Source organism: Myotis myotis, unplaced genomic scaffold (genome assembly GCF_014108235.1).
Source record: "Myotis myotis isolate mMyoMyo1 unplaced genomic scaffold, mMyoMyo1.p scaffold_m19_p_3, whole genome shotgun sequence".
NCBI lineage: Eukaryota > Metazoa > Chordata > Mammalia > Chiroptera > Vespertilionidae > Myotis > Myotis myotis.
In genome coordinates, this window is record NW_023416335.1 from 29,080,447 (window position 1) to 29,096,957 (window position 16,511).

A 16,511-nucleotide genomic window follows, 5' to 3' on the forward strand; every position below is an offset into this window, starting at 1 on the left:
CACATTGGATAAATATTTACTGTCTGCCTACATAGAGGGCATTGCGCTGGGCCCTGCAGAAGCTGCAACATGAATGAAGCACATGGAAGATCTCACAGAGTTTTCACTTTGTAGAAACGTGTGCAAAGTGCTTTTTTGGGTGCAAACATTAGAGAGACATCCATTCAGTTGAATTTATTCGGGGTATAGCTAAGGAAGATTGGATACTCACAGCGAGACCAGTTAAGACAAGACAGGGATGTGAAATCGAATAGTGACAATAGGAATCAAATGCAAGGAATTGATTCTATTAATTGGGCATTTGTGGGTTCATGGTTTTCTTCAGATGCATTGTCTACACACTTTATATTTAAAGTAAAAAAATAAGGTCATGGGTAAAAGAAAAATAAATAAGCAGATTGTGTTATGTTTAATTATTGGTTCATTTCTGAGCTTCCTGATAGCTTGGGAGAAGCTATAGTGTCTGTGCTAACTTTAGACAGGGCAGACATCAAAGCAAAGTATAAGATCAGAGATACAGACAGTTCATAATTGTGACAGGTTCCTTTAATAAGGAACACACAATAATTCTGGATGTGTATGCAACTAATGACACAGCTTCAAAATACATGAAGCAAAATAACACAATTAAAGGGAAAAATAGACAAATCCACAAATGTAGTTCAGTAGATTTCAACACTCTTGTGACCTCAACACTTTTCTCTCAGTGATTGTTACAACCAGAAGAGCAAAAATTCAGTAAGAATATGGACTATTTGAACATCATCATCATCAAACAACATATGGCTTCTAAAGTAATTCTACTGGGGAAAGAAAGTCATTGTCACACATTACACTAGAACTGAGTATCCATGTGGAGAAAAGTAAACTTGAACTTCTACCTCATATCTGTTTTAGTGATCTTCAAAAACTCACACCTACCAGGAACCTCAGAATGTGACCTTATCTGGAAATAGGGTTATTGTGCATATAATTAAGAATCTTGAAATTAGATCATTCTGGATGTAGGGTGGACCCTAAGTCTAATGACTGGTGTCCTTGTGAGAGAAATGAGAGGAAGACTTTTCAGAGAGAGACTCAGGGAAGAAAGCCACAGGAAGACAGAGCAGAGACTGGAGTGAGGCAGCCACGAGCCAAAGGACACCAGGACCAGACGCTGGGAGAGAAGGAAGGATTCCCCCTAGAGCCATTGGAGGGAGTGTGGCCCTCCTCAGGCCTTGATTTCAGACTTTGGGCTTTCAGAACTGTGAGGGAGTAAGTTTATACTTCTTTAAGCCACTCAGCTTGTCATAATTTGTTCGGGCAGACCTAGGGAACTAATACAGGGCCAAGCACAGAAATAATCTGAGTTGGATCACAGATCTAAAAACTATCCTATATAATAAAAGGCTACTTTGCAAATAGACTGAACAGCGGAACAACTGGAACAACCGAACAACCGCTCGCTATGACATGTGCTGACCACCAGGAGATGTGTGCGGAATATGGCATGCATTGGCCATGGCAGGATGGTGGAGCAGGTGAGTGGGGGTGCTCAACCAAGGCGGGGTGCTGGTTGCTGTAATGGGGCGAGCCTCTGGTGGTTACTGAAAATTCTTTGCTCCTGCAAGCTGAAGTCCCACCTGGCGCTCACACCTGCTGCCGGTGCTGGTCCCACTTGCACCCGCTGCTGGCACTGGAGCAGCTGCTCACACCCACTGCCGGTGCCCAGTGCCGCCCCGATTGCTTGATGTTATCAGTGGGTGTGAGCAGCGGCTGCTGGCCCCAATTGCCCCTCAGGGCTTCTTCACCTCCCCCACCTCCTGGGGGGAGATTGGGGCTGGCAGCCACCACTCACATCCGCTGCCAGTGGTTACCCAGCTCTCACCTGCTGGTGGTGCCAGAGCTGCTGCTCGCACCCACTGCTGGTGCCCGGTGCTGGTCCCAATTGCTCGGCACCATCAACGGGTGTGAGCAGCGGTGGTGGGAGCAGGGCTGCTGGCAGACAGGGGACCAGGGCCGTGGTGGGAGGAACTGGGCAGGAGTGCGGAGGATGGGCTGAGACCTGCCCCTGTGCCTACAACAGCCTCGTGGCCCACAGTTTCTTTCAAGGTGCAGGAATTCGTGCATTGGGCCCCTAGTATTTCCATGAAAAAAGAAGAGAGCATCTCCAGGGTAGGCAATTATTTCTTAGGATCTAAAAGCATGAACCATAACAAAATAATAAATTAAACTTTATCAAAATAAAAAGCTTTGATTTTATCAACCACATTATTAAGAAAATCAGGCAAGTGGCTTACTAGGAGCAAATATTGGTAATACATATATTTGACAAAGGATTTATATCTATAATCAATATATAAAAAATACCATATGAGTTCACTTATATGTGGAATCTAAAGAACAATATCAATAAACAAACAGAACAGAAACAGACTCACAGATATAGAGAACAGACTGATGGTTGCCAGAGGAGTGGGCGAGTTATGTGGAAAAGGTGAGGGATTAAGAAGTACAAATTGGTTGTTACAAAATAGTCATGAAGTAGAGTACAGCACAGGGAATGTTGTCAATAATATTGTAATAACTTTGTATGGTGCCAGGCGGGTACTGGAAATATTGGGGGGAACACTTTGAAAAGCATATGATTGTCTAATCACATACTGTGTACACTTGACACTAATACAAAATAATATGGAGTGTAAACTGTAATTGAGAAAATTTAAATTAAAAATATTTATAACTCAATAATAAGAAGACCAACAAAACTAATAAAAACTGGCAAAAGGCTTGAACATTCAATTCATAAGGAGAAAATATAAATGGCTGATAAGTATAAGAAAAAGTGCTCAATGTAATCAGGTCATATATGTTAAAAAGACCATTGAGAGACTCCTACAAACCCACGAAGGTGATTAATTTAAAAAATGCCCCCAAACAATAAATCTGTGGGGCAACAGGCGCACTCACATTTCTGTCTATCCCTGACTAGACTGCAGCACCGTTGAGGGCACAGGACATGCCTTACTCATACAACTTAACAAAGGAAGATAAATGATCCAATGAAAACATGGGCAAAGGTCCTAAATGACACTTCTGCAATCAGTGTAGGTCTCAAATGTTGCCTTGTTAATCCTCACCTGAAGATACATTTTCCATTGATTTTTAGAGATGGGGGTGGGGGGGAGAGTGAGAGCGAAACATGAATGTGAGGGAGACACATCGATTAGTTGCCTCCTACAGGTGCCCTGGACTGGGATTAGGGACCAAACCTGCAACCCAGACACTTGCCCCTCGACTGGGAATTGAACCCTCAACCCACAGGTCTGTGGGGCAATACTCTAACCACTGGACAACACCATCCAGGGCTTAAATTTTATGTTTCAATTACAGTTTTCATACAACATAATTTTGTATTACTTTCAGCAGCTCTGTGAGAAGCAAGGGAGGGGTGCGGGAGGTTAGCTCAAGGTGAACAGGACACAGGTCTTCTGGGTTTCCCCTTCCTGCCACCTGTGCAGCTCCTACAGCTTCAAACTTGTTTAAATAATTTCTTGTGTTTAAATGTATGTACTCCTTAAAAGATACCATAAATACAATGCATCATGCATTGGTATAGAGGGATTCTGAAGGGCCATTAATGGATTCCTGGAAGGTAGTGTGCAGAACTGTGCATGGAAGCATCCACATGCAAAAGTCAGGCTCACTTTGAACAAGGGAGAGGCGTGTAGGGAGAGTGCGTAAAGAAGTGCGGGCACAGAGCAGCCGTGCGTCACGGGCCAGCTCTTTCAGGCTCAGGTGGCTCTGCTCTGTCTGTGTTTACGGGTTCGGGGCAGCAGTTCTCAGGCTGAGTTCCAGCACAGCAATGTGGCCTTAAAGTGTTAGCACCGCTCCCTGATCCTGAAACTAACACTCACTCTCTCATCAAGAAAACCAAGGCCATTCATTCTTCCCACAAGCACATTTTTAGCTTCGAGGATGCAGGCTAGAATCCCATCAGAATATTTAAAAAGTGTCCTTGCATAGCAGGTCAGATTTTACACTTTTGTTTATACCTTCTCCTTTGGGGTCCAGAGACTCAGAGAAACCACATGTGGGATTCGGTATGAGTGACAAATACATCGCATCTTTAATTACTGCCTATCACAGGCGGCGAGACGAGATTGGAAATGAGCATTATTCAGCTCAAGAGACTGGGGAAGTGGTCACCTGGGCGTAATTAGGTGCACAGTTGCTCTCTAGACACATAACGTAGTGCAGGTCTCAAATGTTGCACACTTTCAACATCCCATTAATTTGCAAAGTGATGGGAGTAGACTGTCCTCGGTTTTTAGAAGCTACTTTGTTCAGACGTCCCCCCAAAACAGAAGAGGTTTAGCAGAGAATTTTAAGTGACTCTGTTTTGGGTTAGATTTCATCAGGCCTAAGCAGTTCTATTTGATTCTTAAGGTAAGTTAAACGCATTAAGCACCCAGCCTGCTTTGTCTTCCCGATAGGAAGGATAGTGTCAGTCACCGGTGACTGACAGGGCGCTTAACGTGTTTAAGGAAAGTGGCGTTTGCTGGTGAGTTAAATTCCCCAAAGGTAATGAATGCTGTTGGAAAATTTTTACTAGGAAAGAGGGAAGTGGGGGATAGAAGGAGGACTAGTTGAATGAAAACATCACTAGACTTTCAGAACACTACACTAGCTATGTTTGATGGTCCCTTTTGTTTCCGTACCAACTGGACCACCAGTGGGGAGAAATAAGCAATCACAAGATGGTATGTGATTGACTTCTAAAAAGTCCCTAACTCTCCCACCTGTAATTGCATTTTCTGAAGACCAAACAACTTTAAGAAAACCACCATCATATTTAACAATAGTGAGTAACAGGGAGGGACATGGGCTCAAACAGAGTTTTAGTTTTCTTAATCATACAACACGAAAATCCTGCTAAAAAGGTAAGAATTAATGAGATGGCTCCATTTATGCTTTTTTGCCAAGGAGTCCTAAAATATTTTTTCCCCAGGAAAGAAGTGGGATTTACCTTTTTTGGAAACCGTTTCCCAATGCTGTTCCAAAGAAGAACCTTATAATTTTGCTCCTGCTCTACCCGTGGCCCCAGGCAAACACGGAGGGCCAGGAGATGGAGGGGAGCCGTAGTTTTAATGTACATTTGTTTTCTACAATTTATCAATTACCTGAATGATGACTCAGATAATTGAGTGAAAATTATAATGTTCTTTTTATAAAAATTTTTTTTTTATTGATTTCAGAGAGGAAGAGAGAGGGAGACAGAGATAGAAACATCAATGATGAGAGAGTCATTGATTGGCTGCCTCCTGCACGCCCGCAATGGGGATTGAGCCCGACTAGGAATCGAATCATGACTGCCTGGTTCATAGGTCGACACTCAATCACTGAACCATGCTGGCTGGCCTACTTTTACATATTTTAATATTTTTCTTTTTTAAACTGAAACAGAGCATGGCAGCTGTACCTGTACTTGTATTTACATATATGAGTAGCTACCAATTCTGTGGAGTTAGAATGTTAAGAAAATCTCAATCCTTATGACACTTTAGAACTGATGAGGACTTTGGAGAGCACTAGCTTTTCTTATTTTCTCAAACTTAAGAAATACAGTTGCAAGTCCACAGAAGGTATGTGGCTCGCTTTGCTGTACTTCATTCTTTCTGGATAATTGTGCAGTTCATTTGTTGAGCAGAAGGCAGGCCAGCTTACTTTTTAACTCCACTTGAAAATTTACATGGCACATGACTCCCCCAGTGAAGCAAGGAAGGGGCATGTTGGTGGGGCTGATCTTGGAGGTGTTATTCCTCTAATCTAAAACCTACCTCATGTTTTTGCCCACAGATAGCCTCCACTTATGGTGAGTCATCATAGATTCCCATATCCAGAGAGGCGCGAATGCACTTAAAAATAATCTTTATTGTTGAAAGTATTACATATGTATCTTTTTTCCCCCATTGACACCTTCTAGTCTGCCTCCACCCTCTGCCCCTGGTCTTCACTACCTATTCTCTGTGTCCATGGGTTATGTATAAATGCATACAAGTTCTTTGGTTGATCTCTTCCCACACACCCATTCACCCTGCCTTCCCTCTGAGATTGGACAGTTGGTTCCATGCTTCTATCTATTTTGGATCTATTTTGTTCATCAGTTTATTTTGTTCATTAGATTCCACATATGAGCGAGATCCTGTGATACTTGTCTTTCTCTGACTGGTTTATTTCTCTTGGTGTAATACTCTGTAGGTCCCTCCATGTTGTCTCAAAAGGTAAGAGATCTTTCTTTTTACTGCTGCATAGTATTCTATGGTGTAAATGTACCACAGCTTTTTTATCCACTCATCTACTGATGGGCACTTGGGTTGTTTCCAGATCTTAGCTCTTGTAAATTGTACTGCTATGAACATAGGTATGCATACATTCTTTCTGATTGGTGTTTTGAGTTTCTTAGGATATATTCCTAGAAGTGGGATTACTGGAACAAACGGCAGCTTCATATTTAATTTTTTGAGGAAACTCCATATTGTTTTCCATAATGGCTGCACCAGCCTGCATTCCCACCAGCAGTGTACTAGGGTTCCCTTTTCTCTACTTCCTTACCAGCACTTGTCATTTGTTGATTTGTTGACAGTAGCCATTCCGACAGGTGTGAGGTGATACATAGTCATTTTAATGTGCATCTCTCTGATGATCAGTGACTTTGAGCATTTTTTCATGTTTCTTGGCCATCTGTATGTCCACTTTGGAGAAGTGTCTATTTAGGACCTTTGCCCATTTTTTAATTAGATTCTTTGTCTTCCTTTGTTAAGTTGTATGAGTGCCTTATGTCTTTTGGCTATTAACCCTTTATCAGATGTAGCAAATGCACTTACGAGCCAAAATAAGCATAGAGACTTGTATTTAGGAAGTTGATTTTTCCTTTCTAATCAGATGAGGTACTCCCTGCCAACTAGTCATTTTCACAGGAGGGGGAATGTATTTCAGAAGGAGAATTAGATTTTCTCATGTTTCATTTGTTCCTTAGAAAGTTTTCCCCTTAATTATTTTAAAATTCATTGTTATTTCCTTCAAGTAAGACCATGAACTTTCTTTTCTAGCCTGCTTTAGAATAGTGTGTGTGTACATAAGGGTAATTGTGATTTGAAAAACTCACCCATTAATTTTATTTACATATTATTTAGAAAAATAATTCTGAGTCTTCCCTTGAAAAAGGCTTGATAGAGATATTTTAGGTCTCCATAGGTAACAATTCTCATCTAATACTCTCCATATCACTCTGACCAGAACATTATAATTTTCACTCAATTACCTGAATAGTCTGTGTGCCTGGAACCTCTCTGTGGCTTACACAATATGGGAAACAGAGACCAGGAACATGGTGTGACCAGACCCCAGAGACCAGAGCTGTTCCAGGCCTAAGATCTCAGGGGGGTCTTGAAATCTTCTTTGTGAATCTTCTAGGTGGAAACACCGAAGGTGATATCATCTTGGTTTGGCATGGGCTCAATTCACAGCACTGCTTAGTTTGAAATGAACCACACATTCCTTTTGCCTGTTGCTACAGTGTGTAGAGCCAAGCTCAGCCCTAAGAGCCCTCTGCTGCAGAGCTGGTGCCTTCCTGCCTCCTCTTTCTCTCTTCTTGTGCTCATATAAATACCTCCTTCAGTGGACAGGCTCTGGGCCTTCGTCAAGTCTTGCTCTAGTAATTCTTTGAGCTTTTGTGTCTGATCGACCTCCTCTCCCTTTGTTTTCACGGTGTTTCACTGGGTGGACATTCTAGAGTAACCACGTTTGTTTATCTTCCAAACCAGTACACTTTTGAGAGTGCTAAAATGCTAACCCCAATGGATGCCAGGAAAACCGTGTGACCTGGGATGCATGGTTACCTTATTGTTGAGCATTGTAAACTGTATTTCGAATAAAACTCAATGAAAAAACAGTTACTGACCAACATGAATACCCCCTGAAAAGAATCAGAATCTTAGAATGAAACTGAGTGAGGTAAATAAAGCTGCTTATCTGATCTCAACTCAGGATTATTTGAACTTTATAAAACATGATAAATATTTTCACTGGACTTTGTAAAAATAAAGGTTAGTAAGAGAAGGGATTGAAGTAGAATTCTTCTACTTTTTATGAAATTTTGATTTAACTTCAATTCCTAGAAACCTCAGATGAATCTGGTTCATGCATCAAAGCACTGAGTTTAATTTATTGTGGCCTTAAACATACAGGTAGCTTACATGTGAATGAATATATCCTATACAATAAAAGCCTTCTGGTCGTCTGTTCAACCAATCAAAGCATAACATGCTAATGATATGCTAAGGCTGCTCAACCACTTGCTATGACATGCACTGATCACCAGGGGGCAGATGCTCCAACTGGTAGGTTAGCTTGCTGTTAGAGTCTGGCAGATCAGGACTGAGTGAGATGGGCTGGACATGCCTTGGAGCCCTCCCACAGTCCCTCCCCAGCTGGCCAACCTACCGCGTCCCTCCCTGGCTCCGATCATGCACCAGTGGGGTACCTTGGCCTGGCCCGCACCCTCCCACAGTCTGGGACCTCTGGGGGGGATGTCGGAAAGCTAGTTTTGGCCTGATTCCGCAGGCCAGGCTGAGGGGCCCACTGGTGTGCACTAGACCTCTAAGCTATACTAATAAAAGGGTAATATGCTAATTAGACCAGACATCCTTCCGGAAAAGGCCATGGTGGCGGGGCTGAGGCAGAGGTGGTTAGGGGAGATGAGGCCAGCAAGAAAGATCAGTTAGGGGGACCAGACCAGCAGGGGACAGCAGTTAGAGTGATCAGGCCTGCAGGGGAGAGCAGTTAGGGGGATCAGGCCAGCAGCCAGAGTGGTTAGGGGTGATCAGGCAGGCAGTTAGAGTGGTTAGGGGTGATCAGGCAGGCAGGCAGGTGAGCAATTAGAAGCTAGCAGTCGTGGATTGTGAGAGGGTTGTCTGACTGCCAGTTTAGGCCCAATCCCACAGGGATCGGCAGTCAGACATCCCCTGAGGGGTCCCGGATTGGAGAGGGTGCAGGCAGGGTTGAGGGATGCCCCCTCCCCTCATGCACAAATTTCATGCACTGGGCCTCTAGTATATATATATTCTGTACCCTTAAGAGCTATCAAGGGACATTGCATATCACTTTTTGGCATGCTGGGAATATTAAATACTCGAAGTGCCAATGTCAAATTATTTGACTTGAAATCACAGAACCAGAGTACCTCACTATTTTTAAGCAAGGTCCTAATATCTTTTAATCTTGAACACCAGCAAGTTCTCAGACTCTAGTCATTTATTTTCCTTTCATTCCTTTTGTTTCTTTAATTTGAAACAAGGTTTTTCTCCCCATGGTACTTAAACATGATATTCTTTAACTGTATATAAAGAATAAAATTAAAGAGTAAAGAAAGTGAGAACATTTTTGACTTTAGATTGCTCTTGAGAGAAGCGATAAATTGGCTTTGTATTTGTGTTTTATTTTGTTTAACATTGAAATGTGTTTACAATGATGGACAGTGGATGAATAGATTCTGAATGGGGAAATAGAGGAGGGGGGTGTCTAGAAGTTATATTTGCCGGAAAAAGGGGTCTGTAATTTTACTGGGACACTGAATATTGGTGACTATTAGATGACAATTTCCTCTGACTAATCTTCATGTGGAGTGGTAGAGTCCCTGTCTTGGGACGCCCTTGACACATGCCATGTGAAGCTTGGGTCTGGCAAGGTCCCTGGCAGGCGGGTGCTGGCATCCAGGGGCATGCAGTCCTGTTCCCTGCTGCTTCTATCTGCTGGAAAATGTTCTAGTGTATTAAGAGAGGCTACTGTTCATTCCAGCATTAGTAGTTTTAAAATGGCATGTTATATTTTAATGTTGGCATGCTTCCACTTGGGATTAATATTCAGCATTAGGTTATTGAAATTTTCTACCTCAATTTATTTATTGTCTGTCTTTTTCTGGGCAAAAGATATGAAGTGGGTAGGTTTCTATTATAAGAAGGACTTTTTCCATTCTCTATGACAATACCTGAAAGCAAACAGTTGGCTTTAAAAAGGATATAAACTGGACAAAGGGTAAGTAAATTTCTTTATTCACAGTATATTTTCACTTTTGTGGGAGATTGCCACCAGTAATTGTAAGATCTCATTTTAGAAGTTTTATCTTTCAAACTGTGAATTTGCCTTAACTTAACCATGCAAATTTGAGTTTTGAGGCAGATTAACTCAAGGGACACACTTTTGCAAAAGAATTTAATGGTCAGCAGTGAATGAGCAATAGAGGAAGCAGCAGGTTTATAGCTTTTTTTTTTTTTGGTAAGGGAAAAAATTAATGACCTCCATCAACCACCTCTTTCTTCCTTCTTTCCTCCCCTCTCTCCACACTGCCTTCCCTTGGGATTGCAACTGTGTGATGGTTCGGTTTCCACACAAAGGAAGATTTATTACTTTAATGTCTTTGTGATTTAGTTGTATGTAATCTTACTTGGGACACCAGGGAGTGCATTCTCCCCTTCCTGTATATGTTGTGACGCCCTTTGGAACAAAAAGAAATGAACATGCGTAGGTGAACAAAGCAGCCCTCATCATCTTCTTGAATCTTAGCTTTCTGAGTTAAACATTTGGCATTAGTGACAAAATAAGATCAAACATTCAGGACAAGAGATGTTGAATGCTGAGAATGCAGAAAACACACAGTTGAGGCATCTCAGGTGTTTTACATTCTTCTCCATGAACTCTAGTCACTATGTCTGAAAGTGTTTACCAAGTGGAAACACACTTCCATAAAAGGAGAATTCCAGGTTTCCATGACCTCCCACCTTACTTAGATGAAGGAATGAGTAATGTCATTGTAACCTTGATTTATTTGATATTAAAAAAAATACAGGGAGGGGTAAGAGTGGAGGCTGAGGTTGGTCAGCCACCCTTGGTTCTCATGGAAGGTCTCAGTCCTCGCCACTCATATGGGAGGAGTGAGAAGTAAACTTGTGCCATGCATCTCATCTGTAGTTTATATTGGAAGTTTTGCAGTCATTGATTCTCTGTCAAAGATAGCAAACATTTTATGTGAAGGGGTAGATTGGCTTTATCTTCCATTATTCCACTTAAGTGAATACTGGCCCAGGTTGTTAATATCAACCGTTTACCTTATACTTTAACCAAGTCAACCACATTCATTGTTGGGATAAGGGTGCATGAGAACTCCAGATATATACCTTTCCCCCAGTTTTGCAGCAGATGAATCTGAGACTCAAAATTAATAAGCAACTTCCTAAGATTAAGTTTCTCAACAACAAGTACCAGACCATTAAATTCTTCAGATGTCAAGTCCTTTCCATTCTTCACTGACAGAGAAGCTTCAAGTTGAGGCCTCTCAACACCACAGTCTTTATCAAAAGATTACCTTTTCAAAAGAAATGCAAAATGATTTAAGTCTCCTGGGACTTTCCTTTTGTATGTGCATATCAGTTAGGACTGTTCAGGTTTACAGATAACAGATGAACCAAATCAAACTGGCTGATTCCATGCAGCTGCAAGTGCAAAGTAGGATACATTTCAGAGTTGGTCGAACACTGTCTTCTGAGACTGTGCTTCACCTCAAAGATGCTTCCTTTGTTTTCTATCCTGTAACTCCAAACAGCACTCCTGAAAGTAATCCTAATTGACTGCGTGTGTCAAATGACACGATGTCCAGGAGAAGGAAAGGTCACTGCGTTTGGGGGAGGCTGACCTAGTCATTCTCTGACATGGTGTAGAGTCAGCCTCCCCCAAACTCCATGGGCTTCGTGGAGCAAGGAAAGAGGATGGAATAAAAATCTGTGTAGCATCCTTAAGGAGAAACAAGGGAAAGTGGAAAGTAGACACAGCTATCTACTAAAATCCAACCCTGCCAGCACCTTGACCTTGAACTTCCAGCCTTTGGAACTGTGAGAATATAAGTTTCTGTTGCTTAAGCTGCCCTGTCTGTGGTATTCTATATAATAAAAGGCTAATATGCAAATCAACCAAACAGCGGAATGACTAGTCACTATAATGCGCACTGACCACCAGGGGGCAGACGCTTAATGCAGGAGCTGCCTGCTGGTGGTCAGTGTGCTCGCACAGCGGGAGTGCCACTCAGCCAGAAGCCGGGGTCATGGCTGGCCAGAGCAGTGGCAGTGGTGGGAGCCTCTCTTGCCTCTGTGGCAGTGCTAAGGACCCCTAGGGGGATGTCCGACTGCCGGCTTAGGCCCGCTCCCCACGGGCCTAAGCCAGCAGTCAAACATCCCCTGAGGGGTCCCGGACTGTGAGAGGGCACAGGCCAGGCTAATGACTATCCTCACCCCCACCCCCGCCAGTGCACAAATATCATGCACAGGGCCTCTAGTTTTGTTATGAAAACCCTAGCCAACCAATACACCACCGGAGCAGACCACCATTATACTCTCTTGCATAGATGGTAACAGAGGGCCATGTTACCCTGAGCTCCTTCCTCATAGGGGGCATTTTCCAAGAGGTTGGGGCTGCTCTGTGAGAGATAACCCCTACCTGAGTTTTAGATCATGTACTCCTATTCCTAACAACTATTTTTTTAAAAATGATGATTAGCCTAATGTATATCACAGACTGTTAGCCTGACACATTTTGTTTATGCAGCTATTCCTTGAAATTGTCCCATTTTGCATATCCCTACAATTGCGTGTGTTCATTACAATATTCATGGTCAATAATGGTCAATTGAGTGAGTCACATCTGAACCATGGAGTGGCTTCTGGGTTCATAGATGAGTGAGAAACTCCAGAACCATCAGGCCTGACTGTCCTTGGATAGTGAAGATACTTTCTAGTGACAGGTGTCCCTCTGAACTCACGCCACAGCAAGGGACATTCCTGGCTCAGCTCCTGGGAAAGGTTTGCACTTGGCCTGGATCTTCCCTGGAGCTTTTCATCCTGGTACTGCACATCTGACACTTATCAGTAGCTCAGAAACTTCTGGATGGTGAGCTATGCCCAATTTCTGACTTTCCTGCTTATCACCAGTAACCATGGCCAACATGCTTCCGGTACAAAGTGGTCAGAAACTTTATACAGAGCTTGAGCTTTTGGTTCCTCCTTCTTTCTAAAGAACACTTTTCATATCAGGAAGTACTAAGGCTGTCATGTGAACACATGGACACCTCGTTGAACCCATTCAGAGCACAGCGGAGGCTATTTATTCCACTTAGAGAATTTTATAAAATGAAGACTGGTAAAATGGGCATTAAAAAAAAATCTTCCAGTTTTTTTGATAAAAAGGCTTTCCTGAGTGAAAGCATCTTCTTCTAGTCCAAACAGCTTGTTTATAGAGAAATGTCTTCATAGAGTCAGGGTTTATTCCATTGTATGTAGTGTACAGCCAGGAAGGGAAGTTAACTCCCCCCGCCCCATACACTTTCCTCCCTACCCCCTCTAGCCTAAATGATTTTTCCTTTAAGAGTAACTTCAAAGTTTTAGGATATTGGACACACCTTACCCATTTGACAAGCTCCGACTGTAAAACTCAAATGCATAATATAAAAATAGGAAACATAGAGAGGTGAATGTACAAATTGGCTAGTGATAGTTTATATGACCCGCATTCTGAGAGGTAAAAACATGTTGGCCAAAGAGCAACAGGAGGGATTCTTGTGGTGCTGGAAGGGCTCTGTGTCTCGACTGTGGTGGTGGATACACAAAGTGATTAAATTGCATAGAAGTACACACACGTATAAGTAAAGCTGGGGACATCTGAATAAGAAAGGTGGATTGTATAACTGTTGGTACCCAGGTGGTGATATTGTACTATAGTTTTGGAAAATATTATCATTGGGGAAAATTGGATCAAGGGTACGTGGGCCCTCTCCCTATTATTTCTTACAACTGTATGTGCATCTACACTTAATGTCAATAAAAGTTTGTTTTTTTTAAAAAGTTAGTCTTATCTCATAAATATACTTTCCAAATCTCTGAATGTTAGCAAAGCAATGGAGGAAAATATCATCTGATAAAACACAGAAGTGAAAATAGTGCTCTTGATTATTATAACTATGGGTAATGTTTTCCAGACTGTTCCACCAATAAGCATAAAAATTGATTAGCACACTCTGTTTAGGCTGAAAGATGGTATACCATGGAAGTCCTGGGACAGGCAATGAAGATATTTGAACATTTAGGACTATGTCACTGAAACCATTTTATTTTTTCTTTTATTATTAATGCTATTTATAGAAAACTGGGGAAATAGAATAAGGCACAAAGAAGGGGAAAACACCCCAAGGCTCAGAGACAACCATGGTTAACATTTTATTATATTTCCACCAATATTTGCTCTATTCAAATATATATTTACATACAAGTATTTCCCCATTTCTAGGCAATGCTTACAAACAACATTTACAAAGTTTTATAAAGGACATTCAAAATGTGATTGTACAAATATGATATATACAGAATTGCATAGGTTCACAGCAATGTGCAATCTCTCTCAACTTTCCTGATGTTTTAGGTAAAAGTTGATACTTATTGTTTTAAAGTTCAGTAAGTTCAAACTTTTCTTACATGTTTGTTAGTCATTTGTAGTTCCTCTTTTGTGAATCACTCGCTTACATACTTTGTCTATTTAATGGGACAAGGGTCAAATCATGCAACACTAATGTTACTTGTCGTGAATATAAAGCTATTTATGGTTTTCTTTAGGGAGCGCTTCAGTACTTTGCAGTAGCTTAAATATGTAAGACACTCTGGGGCATTCCTTATTCTTTTTGTAATGCTTAATTCTCATCTGAATTACTGCTGTATTTCCATATTGTGATAAAAATACAGTGCAATTGAGGTAAAGTCTGATTTGAAGCCCAAAATATTGGAGTTAGGGGGCAGGAATGTGTATAATGTTATCCAAATCCATACTGGAAGCCAGACTAATCTGAGGGAAAATGTTGAAAAGAGCAGAAGTGATCTTTTAAATCCACCAGTGTCACCTTCCTGTATCCTACCAAGTCCTAACCCTCTGGGGCCCTCATGCTCTGTTCGTTCACTTCCCACTTTGGGAGCATGTTCTTTGAAACTGCGTTTTCACTAAGATGCAGAGTTTTTAAGCATTACTCTTTTTTGTGTGGAGATTTTACATGTTAATAGAGTCAAATCCTTAAGATAAATGGTAGAAACACAATGTGAACTTTTAGGCAACAGCCAGGAAATGAAACAGGATTTTGAGGTCGTCCTACTGCCCTCGAGTCAATTGTGCAGTCTTGTCACTTTTTAAAGTGATTTTAAAAAAGAATGGTTGGAACCAAGTTAGGAATAATGACCTGAGCACAAAAGCATGGTTCCATACATTAAAACTTTAAATATGAACCCATTTGTGCCACTGTTTGTCATATGAAATACCAGGAAAAAGAATATTCTTAACCATATTTATCTGTGCCTAAATCATGTCTCTATTTCTTGGACCAAATATAAATTAAACAAATGTTTGTTTGTTTTTTCAATATAAATAGAGACATTTTGAAAAGTGTGGTTTTAACTCTGTATTAATGAAATTTTATTGTTCACTCATTATTGCATTTAGGCATCAGCATCAAAAGCCACTCAAGTGTTTTCCCTCGGTGCATCCAGAAAGTAGAATGAATGAACTTCTTTCACCAGTTGGAAGGAATAACAGAAATATGTATGATTCTTAAAAAAGTTGATCTTTCTATATCCTTTGATTTTTACCCTTAAAGTAAAATGATGGAAGAACAATGTCTTTGGCTTCCTGGTTTCTTCCTAAATGCCCTTCAAGTCTGCACCGATGTTTCCCTTTCTCTGTAGAGCCTTTCCAGGCCACTTGATGCTAAAGAAGCTTATGGTCTCTTCAGGTATCACCCAACACATGGCTTTATGGATGGCCACCTGCAGGAAATGTTGTGTTGGGGTTTGGGGTTTACTTGTCCATCCGTCTGGGTGCTGTCTCCCATTGTCTCAGGGGCTGTGCGTTCTTCACTGCATATCCCTGGAGTTCTGAGATCTCCTGGCATATACAGGGGACAAAATAAATATTTCATCAGCAAATCGGTGAGTGAAGGAAGTGCCCACCTTCCTCTCCAGTATTGGTCTATGGCCACAGGGACTGGAACCCAAGCCAAAACCATACTCAGCTTGGCTGGGTAAAAAGTCGACAAAGCTAGATCTTCTTGGGCTGGTGGACCACAGTTCACTCTCATGATGGTGTCTTGTCATTTTTCTCACCAGGAACACTGTCCTGCTTTCTCAGGGGGAGCCTTCATCTGATGGAAATTGTAAAAAAAAAAATCTATTTTAGTAGAGAAATTTTTTTTGTTTTTAATCTAGAAGAACAAATTCTAGAGTATGTCACAAAAAGCTTGTAATGGGAAGAACTCTAAGTCCATTTGGCTTACTCAACACCACATATTCATCAGAGTGTGTGTCAGATGTTGATGGTTTTTAATTTTTTTATCTTTGCTTACAGAAATAGAATAAATTTTTAAAATTTAATTTTATTGTTAACAATATTACAGA